The sequence below is a fragment of the Giraffa tippelskirchi genome, chromosome 5 (genome assembly GCF_054371585.1).
Source record: "Giraffa tippelskirchi isolate mGirTip1 chromosome 5, T2T-mGirTip1v1.2.pri, whole genome shotgun sequence".
NCBI lineage: Eukaryota > Metazoa > Chordata > Mammalia > Artiodactyla > Giraffidae > Giraffa > Giraffa tippelskirchi.
The window spans coordinates 12,361,355-12,376,085 of record NC_137279.1 but is presented as its reverse complement, the minus strand read 5'-3'; the positions used below and the strand labels follow the sequence as shown (position 1 = coordinate 12,376,085).

The 14,731-nt window shown below is 39.3% G+C and overlaps 1 long non-coding RNA gene across 1 annotated transcript; it reads right to left on the bottom strand.

The window, feature by feature from the left end:
- Window positions 1-985: 985 nt before the first annotated feature.
- LOC145504715 (uncharacterized) lies at window positions 986-9,036 on the bottom strand. The gene is made up of 3 exons (XR_014052451.1): window positions 8,795-9,036; window positions 2,412-2,571; window positions 986-1,848 (listed from the first exon to the last, which is right to left on the bottom strand). It is a non-coding gene; the product is annotated as an uncharacterized LOC145504715 (long non-coding RNA).
- Window positions 9,037-14,731: the final 5,695 nt, after the last annotated feature.

Below are 14,731 nucleotides of genomic sequence, written 5' to 3'. Positions count from 1 at the left end.
GAACAGCAGCAGCGGTAACTGTTCCGGTGTGTGAGGCCCTCCACGTGGTTCTCCTCAGTTCATCCCCACCTCAACACGGTGAGGACACTTACCCTTTCGGAGCCTCAGTGTTCCCCTTTCTAAAATGGGTACGAGCACTGTGTGACTCACGGGCTGGTTGTGCGGATTAAATGACACGATGGCTGTAAAACATTCAGCATAGTGCGTGAGACGCAGCACTGCCTGTTCACTGTGATTCCTTTCTTCCACCCCAGTTTACAGATGTGGGAATTATATCTGAAGCTTGCCCAAGGTCTGAGAACTAGTAAATGGCAGAGCTAATATCTGAATCTGGGCTTGTCTGTTTCCAAATCTGTTTCAGGATTTATGTGAAATAGTTACATTCTGGAACCCTCTTTAAACACCCTGAGAATTCCACCAGTTTTGATGATCATTTTTAGGATCATGATGTACAAGTGTAACTAAGACCTATTGTTGTAGGCAAATGGAAACAGACTCACAGACTTAGAGAATGAACTTATAGTTGCCGGGGGAAGGATGGAGGGAAGGGATAGTTAGGGAGGTTGGGATAGATGCATACATACTGCTATGTTTATAATGGATAACCAACAAGGACCTACTGTATACCACAGGGAACTCTGCTCAATGTTATGTGGCAGCCTGGATGGGAGGGGAGTTTGGGGGAGAATGGATATATGTATATGGCTGAGTCCCTTCGCTGTCCACTTGAATCTGTCACAACATTGGTAGTCGTGTTAATAAGTTTTGATTAACAATCAACATTGTTATCATTGTATACCCCAATACAAAATAAAAAGTTATTTTAAAAAGACCTATTGTTGCAGAAATAAGCATGTTGGTGGAAGCACACATTATTAGAGACATCAACAAAAACAGATCACACCTTTTCTGAAGACGAGACCATGTTCTATAAGCAGGATTTGTAGATTGTAATGAATTTTTCTTAAAATAATACTGAAGCATCGAGTGTGACCACTTTACTTTCAATGCTAGTAGGAGAAAAAAGCACATGACTCCTGTAGTGACTCTGGCATCAAAGTGACAGATGACTCTGTCCATGACTCTGACTTCCTGGCATAACCTACTACCTTCCTGGCATAGTAACTATACCAGTATAACAGGAGCTGCTCCAAGGAAAAGCTTACGATGAGGTGGGGCAGAGTTAAGGCATTAACTTTGCTACTGCTGCTTTGTAAAGATAAATCAAGACAAGTCAGCTTTGCTTGGGAAGTTATACTGGCACTGAAGAGGAAATCAAAGACAGAAGCAAAGAGGAAAGGATTGCAGGTCTTTGGGCAGAGGTCAGTGGTGCTGAAAGTTGGGATGCCTGGCCAGGAAACATTCTTTAAACAGGCAAATCCACTGTCGTGCATGCTTTAATGGAAAATGCAGACCCACAGTGTAGCAGTGAAAAGTGGTGCAGACTCTAAACTCAGCTTGTCCTAAACCAAATTGACTTCCTGGCTTTGAACGCTAGACAGAAACTCCTGGTTCAGTTATTCAAACTGAAAAAAAAAATGTCCCCTGGAGGAGTACGGAATGAGAAATGAGAGTGTGTTGAAAGGGTAGCAAGAGAGCAAGGGGGCGGGGAGTTAGTGTTTAATGGGAACCGAGTTTCAGTCTGCGTGCTCAACTCACTCAGTCGTGTCCAACTCCTTGCGACCCCGTGGATTGTTGCCCGCCAGACTCCTCTGTCCGTGGAATTTTCCAGGCAAGAATACTGCAGTGGGTTTCCATTTCCTACTCCAGGGGATCCTCCTGACCCAGGGATTGAACCTGCATCTCCTGTGGCTCCTGCATTAGCAGGATTCTTTACCACTGTGCCACCTGGGAAACCCAAGTTTCAGTTTAGAAAAGCAAAAAAATTGGGAGATAGATGATGGTGAGAGTTGCACAACAGTATAAATGTACTTACTGCCACTGAACTGCATAGTTACATATGATTAAAATAGTGTGCTTTATACTGTATGAGTTTTACCACAATAAAAACAAAAAGTAAAAATAAGGATGAGGTTCACAAAGCCAGTGTTTTAGAATCAGGTGCAGACACCTGGCTTTAGAATGAACATCATGAAGGGAAGACAAGTTTCACTTGAATATAACCCAAAGGCCAGAGGAGGTTAGTTCAACCTATTCATCTCTCCTGTCTGGCACTGCCATCTGCTCTGAGCCAAACTGGCTATGAAACACAGTGGTTGGTTTATCACTTGGTACAGATCTGTCTGTCCATCATTAAAAGGAGGGAATTTGAGGCAGAAAGCAAATTCTTGAATTTCAGTCATTCATACAAGGTGGGCTTCTATTCTACCAAATCTCTGGGCAGAAGGAAATCTTGAATTTATAAAATCTTGAATTTATAAAAGTGACAGGGGAATGTCCATTCACTTAACCAAGTAGAAGCCTAGTCTTCTCATCTCTAGCCTGGATCCATGGTGAAGGGCAGACTTCTGAACCAGTGGGGCTACAGCAAGGATGACAGTGAAAACGACTCTTCCTCCATGGTCATCAGGACGACATTTCTCTGGCATCCCTCTCCTTTGCTCCTAGCATCTGAGGAAAGAAAAGGGGGAAGGAAAATCAGAGGAATGTAGAGTAGAAAAGCATGTTTGCAGATGGGGCCTGGAATTTTTTAGAGGCAGTAGCTGAAGACACCTTGTAACTACTTGAAGATTTGATTATCTTTGCTACGGACTGAATGTGTACCTCCAAAACTGAAGCCTAATACCAGATGTGATGGTATTAAGAGGTGAGGCCCTTGGGAGGTGACTAGATTATAGGGGGTGGGGGCTTCCTGAATGGGATTAGTGCCCTTACTGAGAGACTCCAGAGAGCACCTGTGCTCCTTCTATTAATACTATGTAAGGATACAGTGAGAAATGGTCATGTGCAACCGAGAAGAGGACCCTCAATAGAACCCAACTGTGCTGGCATCCTGATCTTAGAATTCCAACCTCCAGAACTGTGAGAAATCTATTTCTGTTGTCTTTTCCCTACCCAGTCTGGTGTATTCTGTTACAGCAGCCCACACCAACTAGGACACTCTTATGCCAACAGTAGCCATCTATGCTGGTAGAATAATCAAGTGACTTAAGGGGGGTGCTAGGCATTTTTGTTTTTCTAGATGTTCTTGTCATGCTACAATAAATGTTTCTTAGTTATATGAGCAAACAAATGAAGACCCCAAAATAACTTGTATCAAGCAATAACTATAAAGAACAAAAACAACTAGGGAGCAGTTGGCTATGTTATCTGGGCCTTAGTAGAATATCTGAAAAGATTTCAATTTCCTCATCCCCACTCCTTATCACATACTAACACACATGTCCAGTCAGTTTGCAAGGGGCACATTTGTACAAACAGGTGAGTGGAAAGGATGATTCATTGATCTCATTCTGATTTTATATGAGGTTCCTGTTCCTGTCATTAGCAGACATTGTGATTAGAATGACTTAATTGACAAGAGGGTCTGTTAATACATGTCTTGTTCCAAGCAGTTTGGAATGTTTCAGAATGTCTTTCTACTTCCCCGTTGTTCTGGTGAATGCAACCTTTGCTAGAGTTGAAGGTATATTCCTCAGGTGGTCATCCTCAGAGGGGACAAGCACTGTGCCAGAAGCAGTGAAAGAATTTCACTTAGACATCTTAACACAAGGTTGCAATTTTTTTTGCTAAGTCTCATCCTTGAGTAACATAAAAATACTACTGTCTTCTAGCACTAAGTAGGGAACTAGACACCTTTTCTGGTAGCCTGGTCCAAATCTCAGAGCAAGAACCTGAAGGAGACAGTAGTACAGCTTGTGATGGGTTCCTGCCATGAACAAATCAATATATGTATAGATATATGTTAGTCTTGATAAGTTTTAAAAAAGCAAATTCAGAGATGAAGCCCTATAAAATAAAGTCCTTATTTTTTTGTGTTTTATAAACTTTTTCATTTTATGGTGCCTTGAGCATCAACAGATGTTGATAAAAACATGATTCTTTATACCACCTTAAAAAACATAACCCATAAAAAATCAAACTAGTTATTACTTTTTGAGACTCATTTTGGGAATTATAGATGTATAATTCTTATTTCAAATTAAAAGAGAAAAAAGGTTTCTAGAACTTCACCAATCCTAGCTTTTATGGCAGCTTTAATTCCATTTCTTTTAAGAAAACAAACCTGTCCTTGCTAGAAATGAATAAATAACTGAATCCATTAAGAATCTCCTGTTAACCAGGAGGAAATTATTCTTCTATTACAAATTGCTAAAGCATAAATCACTGTGCTTTTAGTCTTCCTCACCAATGGTTTAGAGAAGACATCACCCCTCTTCCACTGTTTCAGGAAGCAGCTTGAATCTTTCCTCTCTGAGTAAGACTACAGGTTATTCCACAAGATTTCAAGAGAATCAAAGTTAAAGAACCGAGTTTGAAGAACTCTTTAGAGACTGAGGATTCATCAATGTCAGCCAGTGGAAAACTCATTTGATTCTTAAGAAATTTTTATGTATTCTCTTTTGACTCCAGTGGGCCATTTGCAGCAAGACAAACTAGTGGGCGTCTCGGAGAACAAGGAATGGTACAAATCCATGCATTAATGCATTGCTTTCATCTGGCTTCACAAACGATTTACCACTCCATTCAATTTTTTCCTACGGGAAACTGGAAAACTGCTTCCACTGGCTTCTGGCACAGTGCTTGTTCCCTTCACGTACAACCATCTCAGGAACACACCTGCACTCTCGCAAAGATTGTGTTCACCGGAACAGAGGGAGGCGGAAAGACATTCTGAAATGTTCCAAATTCCTTGAAACATGCCATGTATTAACAGACCCTCTTGTGTGTTAGATCATTCTAATCACAGAGTCTGCTAATGCTTTTTGTGAACAGGAATCTTTGTAACTTTAGCGAGGGGGAGTAATGACCTCAACAGCTTTTACCGGACCTCAAAAATATATAATTGTCAGCAGCATGACAATTTTTTTTACATCAGTAACAAAATGGCTATTTTTTGGGTAAATAAATACAGGAAACTGCTTTTACATTTATCTGCAAAACAAGGACCAAAACAAGCAAAGATATGCAAAACATTTTGTCAGGGAAGGGGGGGAGCTGGATTCTTAACTTTATGTACAAAGGTCATGCAAAACAAAGCAAGCTACAAGGAAAATGAATATAAAACAATGAAAATTTCTAGTGGAAGGAGTTGTCTAAAACTGCAAAAGGTCTGGGATTTTACACTGCTTACAAACTAACAAGTTAACCTGACACAGTTTCATGGATGCTGGTAGAAGAATTGAGACTCCTGGGTGAGAGATGAAGACATATTTATTACTCACAGCAATAGCAATAGCCAGAGTATCTGCATTTTGGTGTTGATTTTCTGAGGCTGTTCCCATAGGGTGATGTGAATAGGGTCAAATGACACTTGCATAGGCAGTGGGTTGCCTTGTAGGAGAGGAATTCTGAGCTTTGGGCACCTGGGCACTTGAATCTTTTATAAAGGGCAGTAAGCATGCTTTCCTTTTGCTTTAGAGTTAGACATTATTTTACTGAATTGTAGTTACATATGTCCTTTGTTTCAGAGCATCATCTCCATCTTAAAAGGCTGTGAACAAAACTTTTCTTAGCTCTAGTGGGAGACATTATCTCTGTCTTCTAAGGTGGGTTGCTAGGTGAGCATCCTTGAAATTGTAGTCTAGAACAAGGGGCAGCCAATGACTATTTGCAAGATGTACAGAAATGTCAAAGACCCACAGTGAATCATCTTCCAGTAGGATTATCTGTGATATTGTGTTCTAGTTTTAACCATTAACAGACTTCAGGTCATCAGCCATTCATTTATTCTCAATGGGTTGCTCATTCAGTCAATGACTGTCAGTCATTTCACAAACATTTACTGAGTGCTTGCCATGTACCATAGAGAAGCAAAATGAGAAACGCTGAGTACATTTCCCTGAGGAAATTGCATACTAGTGAAAGAAACAGGAAGCTGGGTAGGATTGGGGGCAGGAGAAGAAGGGGACGACAGAGGATGAGATGGTTGGATGGCATCACCGACTCGATGGACATGGGTTTGGGTAGACTCTAGGAGTTGGTGATGGACAGAGAGGCCTGGCATGCTGCAATTCATGGGGTCGCAAAGAGTCGGACACGACTGAGCGACTGAACTGAACTAAACTGAAAGAAACAGTAACTAAAAAGATATTAATGTTAGGCAGAGATAACACTGTATGTTCACCATAGCTTTTCTTCCTGGGAATGCACAAAAACTGTTTTCAGGTTTCCTTATATATGCCAGATGGAACAGTGGTAAAGAATCGGCCTGCCAATGCAGGAGACAAAAGAGACTCGAGTTCAATCTCTGGGTTGGGAAGATTCCCCTGGAGTAGGAAATGGCAACCCACATCAGTGTTCTTGCTTGTAAAATTCCATGGATAGAGGAGCCTGGCAGGCTACAGTACATGGGGTCACAAAGAGTCAGACACGACTGAGCACGCATACCTGCCTTGTACTTGCCATTAGTTTGGGAACATGCAACCAATTGCTTATAAGCAATGTAAGCTAGTGGTAGACTAGATCCTTCAAAACTTTCCATAGAACGATGAAGCTTTCTCTTCCTTGGTCATGAAATCTGTGGAAGGCTGCCAGTTCCACATCAGATTTGCATGAGCAAAAAATTAACTTTTATTATCTCCTGTTTACAAGTGAGGAAACAGAACCACACTATAATGCACTAAATTTGATAATGGAGATCTATTATTGCCAGTACCATGAACAAACTCAGAGCAAGTGTTCTGACTTATTCATTTCACGTTCAGTTGCCTTGTATGTCAAGAAAGAGATTGTTATAGTAATAACAATGGGGCACAGAATCAAAGCAGATACTTTTTATTTGCTTAGGTTTTTCTTTTTTAAGACAAAAAGTGTTTGAATATAACCATAGGTGAAGGAAATGAATCAATGGAGAGGGACAGGGTGAAGTTATGGAAAGAAAGACCTTCAGGGGAAGGTAGAAGAGGAAGGTCTGGAAGAGCCAGTAAACAGGTGAGAAAGATCACCTCTTCTTTTTAAAAAAATAGCCTCTTCTTACCTGACCACATGAGAACAAGGGGGAATAAACACTTGAGTGATGGCTTTGGGGAGTGATTGTTTTATTTAAGGCAAGGGAGGTAGAAACAGCATTAAGAAAATATATTAGGTTGTAGATTTCAGCCATTGACAGAAAAAACAGTATGTACTGTCTATTTTGTACCAAACAGTTTGTTAGAGCATTCACAAACATTTCAATGGATCTACTTGGCATTCAGCAAGGCACTTCAATATCACTATTATTAATTTCATAGATGAAGTAACTGAAAGTCCTAGAGGTGAAGTAATTTATCTGTTAAAAAGTGGCAGAGCTAGGGCTCAGATCTGATCTGTCTGACTCCATGCTGCTTCTACACTAGAATGATCTGATGGGGGAGGCTAAGGAACAACATTATGTCAGCACTCTCAGAGAATTTGAGCCAAGATGCCTGACTGTGCTCCTGAGGTCACATTGCCTACGTCCAGTAGATGCGCTGAGAACCTCCATATAGACAAGAGAGCTTTAAAACGATTTAAAAATGGAACAATGAAGTCAATCAACAATAGAGGAATGAACTCACCAGTCTTTTACCAGTTTGGGTTCATGATATTATGCAACTTGAATGGTTACAACCTCCTCAATGTGAAAGCCGATTCAGAAGGAATTAAAAGGTTGTAATAGACCTCTGGACTTCCCAGATGGTGCAAGTAGTAAAGAATCTGCCTGCCAATGCAGGAGACACAAGAGACATGGGTTTGATTCTTGGGTCAGGAAGATCCCCTGGAGGAGGAAATGGCAACCCACTCCAGTATTCTTGCCTGAAAAATTCCATGGACAGAGGACCCTGATGGGCTACAATCTATGCAGTCGCAAAAAAAGAGTTGGACACAACTAATGCACACATGCACACCAGACCTTCAATATCTCCACTGCGCTATTAGCTTGTTGTCCTTTTTAGAACTATCCTAACTCCTTTTAAGATGTAAGCACATACTGCATGACTATAAATGAGAAGGATTTATCAAGTCATGGGTGTGAGGCCGAATTAAAATTTTGGAAAACATTTGTTATCTTGACTTACTAAAATAGTCTTCAGGACCTGAAATTAGAGATCCAGAATTGTATGTGTTCAAATAGGTTGTGTTTTCTAAACCGAAGAAACACGTTAATTCACCAGTAACTTCCAGAAGTAACATTTAAGGTAAGTCTTTAGAATGGAATGAAATGAATATTAATAGTGATACTGCACCCATGCTGGGAGCTACAATGATGACAATAGAAGACGCTTGGTACAAATTTCCAGGAAGGTACCTGAAGCATCAGGTGAGCCCTGTTCAGCAATGGAAAGAGAGAATAGATTACGAGGTAAAGTAAATGAACAGGATATATAACATGGGTTTGGCTGATGCTCTCCTTTCCCTTTTTTAGGAAAAGCATCTCCTTTCACGAAACTCTGCTTGCTCCTCCAAAGTTCCACCTTAATGAGCTCCTAAAGCTCAGTGCATCCCCACAGCTGCCTAATGAAGGGATTATTTTGCTCCTGGGAACACACTTTTCCCAGAAGAGTTTTCTGGTCTGGCAACATGACTGAAGATGACCAAGAATGCGTTTGCACATTTTGTGGCTGAAACAAGGTCTACATTCCAAGCGCAAGCCCCTGACTGAAAGAGGCCAGATTCCTCTTTGAATCCTAAGGGATCTCACAAAAGGATTTACCCAGGTGTTTGGGGATTGTATAGTTCCACTGCAAAGAGGCACAGCATCTGGAAGCCTTCCTTGTTTCAACATCTGTCTTCCTGTGTGGTCCAAGTGTACTAGTCTGTTATTAATTTGTCCAACTTCAGTCTTGTTTTGTGGAATTAAAGTTTTGATGCTTTCTTGGTTAACTTCCTGTTAACTGATTGAGACAGCGTTCTAGGAATGCGGTGAACGAATGTTTAGTTGCGCAGTCATGTCCAAGGCTTTGTGACCTCATGGACTGTAGCACACCAGGTTCCTCTGTCCATGGGATTTTTCAGGCAAGAATACTGGAGCAGGTTGCCATTTCTTCCCCCAGGGGATCTGTCTGACTCAGGGATCAAACGCTTGTCTCTTGTGTCTCCTACATTGGCAGGCTGATTTTTTACCACTAGGGCCGCCTGGGAATCACAGGAATGTGGTAATGCTCCAAACTTGCCTATGGTTCTAATTCTGAGCTTCACCTGGCCTTCCTGAAGAGCATGATACGTTTCATCTTATACTTCTGGCATTCATTTAGAATTTCTGACAATTCAACCTCACAAATATGTATTAAGAACCAGGTAGGTCTCTGCTAATCTCTGCAGTGCCCCCAAAACATGGGTAGAACAGTCCTTTTAGAATTTTTATCAATAAGCTTATAATTAGAAATTAAATCTGCTTTGAGAACTACAATCCATTAATACAATCAAATATACTTGCTAGCATTCCTATAAATCTCTTAAATGATTAAAATAATTGGTAGTACTCTTTTACTAACTCTAAAGTACCAATACAGACCTCAAAATGTCCAGCCTTGTCATAGCCAGCGGGCCTCTACGTCTATATTCCAACCACGACATTCTCCTTTCCCCATCTCACAGAAGCTCTGCTTTCCTACCTCTGGGTTTTATTTCATCCTTTTTAGAGTTTTCTTTCTATAGAAAAGAATTCTCTAATCATCTGTCTTCCAGATCTGATTTAGGTCTCTTTCATTTTTCATATCAGAGAAGGCAATGGCAACCCACTCCAGTACTCTTGCCTGGAAAATCCCATGGATGGAGGAGCTTGGTAGGCCACAGTCCATGGGGTCTCGAAGAGTTGGACATGACTGAGCAACTTCACTTTCACTTTTCACTTTCATGCATGGGAGAAGGAAATGGCAACCCACTCCAGTGTTCTTGCCTAGAGAATCCCAGGGATGGGGGAGCCTGGTGGGCTGCCGTCTATGGGGTCGCACAGAGTCGGACCCAACTGAAGTGACTTAGCAGCAGCAGCAGCAGCATTTTTCGTATCACCTCTCGCTGCCACCATCACAGACTTTATCACTGTGTATTGTGTGTATTGTGACTGAGTTATTTTCTGCCTCCCTCATGATTCATAAGCTCCATGAAAACAGGTCCTACTTGAGTTTTATTCTTTGCATTGTGCCTCTTACCACAGCTAAAGCCCATCATTGATAAGTAGTCATTGTATTTGGGAGATAGGCTAAAAGTATGAGAAGACATAGGTGAAATGCTTTGTTATCTATATGTTAATTATTACTCAATCTTCTTAATTGTATTTCTAGTTCATCTACAATATACTAATTTTTGCATTTTATGTTGCTTTTAAGACTTGCTTGGAGCTTCCCCAGTGGTTCTGCTGCTGCTAAGTCGCTTCAGTCGTGTCCGACTCTGTGCAGCCCCATAGATGGCAGCCCACCAGGCTCCACCGTCCCTGGGATTCTCCAGGCAAGAACACTGGAGTGGGTTGCCATTTCCTTCTCCGGTGCATGAAAGGAAAAAGTGAAAGTGAAGTTGCTCAGTCGTGTCTGACTCTTAGCGACCCCATGGACTGTAGCCTACCAGGCTCCTCCATCCATGGGATTTTCCAGGCAAGAGTACTGGAGTGGGGTGCCATTGCCTTCTCCGGTACATTCACGCAGACAGTCTCAATTCTATGTAGGTTAAGGATTACTAATGTACTTGAGCAACAGGGAGAAGTTTAAAAACAGTAGCAAAAATGCACTTCAGGTTAGCAATGTTACGCCCTGAAATGTGTGAGAGGTGGCCTGAAGACACAGGTTTGATCCATGGGTCTGGAAGGTCCCCTGGAGAAGGAAATGGCAAGACTCTAGAATTCCTGCTTGCAAAATCCCAATCCATGGGGTCACAAAAGAGTCAGATACAATTGGGCAACTGAATGACAACAACAAGGTTTGTTCAAGATTCTTTCGTGTGATTTTTTTTCCTTCCCCAAGAAAACTATAAGTAATAGATTTCACTTATCTTTAAAATTTTTTTAACAGTGTTTGTCACCCTTAAAAAGTTACAGAAAATTTAAGGCAGAGATTTTATAACCTATCAATTGGTTTGCTTTATGATTTTCATATTAGCAAATATTCAACTAAAATGTATCTGTATATTTAAGAAATTATATTTTTTTCTATTTAACACAGTTTATACCATTAACATGGAGAAGGAAATGGCAACCCACTCCAGTATTCTTGCCTGGAAAATTCCATGGACAGGGGAACCTGGTGGGCTACAGTCCATGGGGTCGCAAACAGTCGGCCTCAACTGACCACATCAGCACATACCATTAACAAATAGAAAATTATTTATACTTACATTTATAAAAAAATTAGATACTTGAATTCCAGATCCATTAATATTTCATCTCTGCTATCTGATACAATAAAAATAAAGTATGTAGATTACTTGATTTTAAGAATATTGAGGTTTTCATGTACAATAACAAAATGTATTTTTTAAAAGTAAGTATAGAGTTTATTTATGTATTTAAGTATAGTTGATTTACATTATAATAGTTTCAGATGTATGACATAGTGAATCAATATTTCTATAGATTATACACCATTTAAAGTTATTATAAAATATTTGCTATATTCTCTATGCTACAAAATATCTTCTTGTAGCTTTTTTATCTTACATACAGTATCAATATTTTGTACCTCTTAATTCCCTAGTCCTGTCTTTTCCCTAGCCCCTTCCCTCTTACCACTGGTAACTAGTTTGTTCTGTATATTAGTGAGTCAGTTTCTGTTTTGCTATATTCATTCACTTTTTAAATTTTTTTAGATTTCATATATAAGTGAAAGTATACAGTATTTGTCTTTCTCTGACTTATTTCACTAAGTATAATACCCCTGGGTCCATCCATATTGTTGCCAAAGGCAAAATTTCCTTTTTTATGGCTGAGTAATTTTTCAGTGTGTGTGTGTGTGTGTGTGTGTGTGTGTGTGTGTGTTCTTTATCCATTTCTTCCTAGTTGAAGTTGGTACTATATCTTAGCTATTGCAAATAATCCTGTTCTGAACATTGAGGTATGTGTATTTTTTCAAATTAGTGTTTTCAATTTTTTATGGATATATACCCAGGAGAGCAATCACTGGATCATACGGTAGTTTTAGTTTTTGAGGAGCTTCCACACTGTTTTTCATAGTGACTGATCCAATTTACATTTCCACCAATAGTGTACAAGAGTTCCGATTTCTCCATATCCTCATCAATACTGACATCTGTGGTCTTTTTGATGATGGTCATTCTGACAGATATGAGGGGCTATCTCATGGTGGTTTTGATTTGCATTTCTCTGATAATTAGTGATGTTGAGCATCTTTTCATGTATATGTATGTTGTCTTTGGAAAAAATGTCTATTTGGATCTTCTGCTAATTTTTGAACTGAGTATTTGTTTGTTTGTTATCAAGTTGTATGAGCTGTTTAGAAATTTTGGATATTAACCCCTTATCAGTCATATCATTTGCAAATACATTCTCTAATTCAGTAGGCTGTCTTTTTGTTTTGTCAATAGTTTCCTTTGTTGCATGAAAGTCTTTAAATTTAATTAAGTCATATTTGTTTACTTTTGCTGTTTTCCTTTGTCTTATTTATTTTTTGATGATTTATGTCAACAAGTGTTCTTCCTCACCTCCTTCTTTCTCAACTCACTATGATGGATCCTACAGAAACTCTAAAAATAAGATATGTGAACATCTTGCCAAATAAATTTGGCAATTTAGGTAAAATGGTCACATTCTTGCAAAACACAATGAATAATATTTGACATAAGAAGAAATTTAAAGCCTAAATCATGTTATATCTATTAATGAAGTTGAATCTATAAAGAAAAATTTCAGTCCAGAAAGCTTTGTTAATTATCCCCAATAATTAAGACAGAAATAACATGTAACTTGTGCAAACTCCAGACAATAGAAAAAAGAAAGGGAAAGAAATTCCCAGCTTGTTTTATAAAGCTAGAATTAAACTGATACCAATATCTGACAAGAAAATTATAAGAAAATCAAATCAAACTACAAGACAACCTGGAAAACACAGATGAAAGAATACTAAATTAAATATTAGCACATAGTATCTATTGATGTAGTCCAAAGATAATACATCACTATCAGGTGGTGGTTTATCCCACAATCACAAGGGTGGCTTATCACATGAAAATTAATCAATACCATTCACTATATTAAGAGAATAAATAAGAAAAACTGTATGATCATCTCAATACATACACAGATATTTGAAAACATTTGTCACTCACTAATTATAAATAGAATTCTCAGAGAATTCATAACAGAAAATATCTTCCACAATCCAGTAAAGGATAACTACAAAACACCAACAGCAACTTCACATTTAATGATAAAATACTGAAAGATTCTTTTGTGTGAGGTCAGAGATAAGACAAGGATATTTGCTACTAGGACCCTTATTTAACATTTAATCATAAAAGACAATGCTGTTATCATAAAAGATAAGTGCTGCACTCAATATGCTAGCAAATTTGGAAAACTCAGCAGTGGCCACAGGAAAAGGTCAGTTTCTTTTCAATCCCAAAGAAGGGTATTGTTAAAGAATGTTCAAATGACTTCACAATTGCACTCATTTTACATGCTAGCAAGGTAATGCTCAAAATCCTCCAAACTAGGTTTCAACAGTACATGAACCAAGAACTTCCAGATGTACAAGCTGGGTTTAAAAAAAGGCTGAGGAACCAGAGGTCAAATTGTCAACATCTGTTGGATCATAGAAAAAGCAAGAGAATTTCAGAAAAATAACTATTTCTGCTTCACTGACTATGCTAAAGCCTTTTACTATGTGGGTCACAAGAAACTGTGGAAAATTCTTAAAGAGATGGGAATACCAGACCACCTTACCTGCTTCCTTTGAAAGTTGTATGCAGGTCAAGAAGCAACAGTTAGAACTGGACATGGAAAAACAAACTGTTCCAAATAGGGAAAGGAGTATGTCAAGGCTGTATATTGTCACCTTGCTTATTTAAATTATATGCAGAATACATCATGTGAAATGCCAGCAGGATGAAGCACAAGTGGGAATCAAGATTTCCAGGAGAAATATCATAACCTCAGATATGCAGATGGCACCACCCTTATGGCAGAAAGCAAAGAGGAACTAAAGAGCCTCTTGATGAAAGTGAAAGAAGAGCGTGAAAAAGCCTGCTTGAAATTCAACATTCAAAAAACTAAGATCATGGCATCCAGTCCCAACACTTCATGGCAAATAGATGGGGAAAAAATGGAAACAGTGACAGACTTTATTTTCTTGGGCTCCAAAATCACTGCAGATGGTGACTGCAGCCATTAAATTAAAAGATTCTTGTTCTTTGTAAGAAAAGCTATGACAAACCTAGATAGCATATTAAAAAGCAAAGCCATCACACTGTTGCCAAAGTCCATATAGTCAAAGCTACAGTTTTTCCAATAGTCATGTATGGATGTCAATGTTGGACCATAAAGAAAGCTCAGCACTGAAGAATTAAGGCTTCTGTACTGTGCTCCTAAGACTGCAAGGAGACCAAGCATGTCAATCCTAAAGGAAATCAATCCTGAATATCTATTGGAAGGACTGATGCTAAAGCTGAAGCTCCAATACTTTGGCCACCTGATGGGAAGAGCCAG